The sequence below is a fragment of the Ostrinia furnacalis genome, unplaced genomic scaffold, assembly GCF_004193835.3.
Source record: "Ostrinia furnacalis isolate ACB-3 unplaced genomic scaffold, ASM419383v2 OfSCF2668, whole genome shotgun sequence".
NCBI classification, from domain to species: Eukaryota; Metazoa; Arthropoda; class Insecta; order Lepidoptera; family Crambidae; genus Ostrinia; species Ostrinia furnacalis.
In genome coordinates this window covers 958-1,552 of record NW_021132907.1, presented here as the reverse complement: position 1 = coordinate 1,552, position 595 = coordinate 958, and the positions used below count along the sequence as shown (strand labels likewise).

The 595-nt window shown below is 33.6% G+C and overlaps 1 long non-coding RNA gene across 1 annotated transcript; it reads left to right on the top strand.

Moving 5' to 3' along the window:
• The first annotated feature begins 26 nt into the window (after positions 1-26).
• On the top strand, positions 27-366 carry LOC114356138 (uncharacterized). The gene is made up of 2 exons (XR_003656169.1): positions 27-68; positions 181-366. It is a non-coding gene; the product is annotated as an uncharacterized LOC114356138 (long non-coding RNA).
• Positions 367-595: the final 229 nt, after the last annotated feature.

Below are 595 nucleotides of genomic sequence, written 5' to 3'. Positions count from 1 at the left end.
GGAGGCGACATAGCCTAGAGTTTATTAAGTTCAGTTGGTTTTAATGTCAGTGGATGACTCCTCAGCTGGTAAGTTATTGAATGAGCGTGTGGACTTGTTGAATACCTTTTACAATGTATTTGATCAACTACCTTTACCGTAGATTAGGTACCATAATCCTAATCAAACCTTTTTTTTTAGATTGATAACAGCAGTGTATGTTGTCACTCATGTTGAACCGTGGCCACGGTGTGGCTCTGCACCAATCAAGGACAAATAATATTTCAAATGAAGAAGCAATCACTAGCACTGGTCACAGTTAACGTGGATTATCTTTGTTACAAATACGTTCCATAGACTGCATATTAACACGGAAAGAGAATCACATATTCGAAAATAATGTAATAATGGAACAGATTTCACCTCGTGAAGTAAGTTTTTTTATAATTATTTTCATTATATTTTATTAAAGACATTGGCTTGATATATTTAAACAAAGTGTATATTTTTTTCTATACAAATACTTCTTAAAGAATTAATTTTGAATGATACCATAATTAATTTCTTTGTTTCAGCTGCGGGGATCTGACCAAATATGTCATCCCTGATGGCAGTG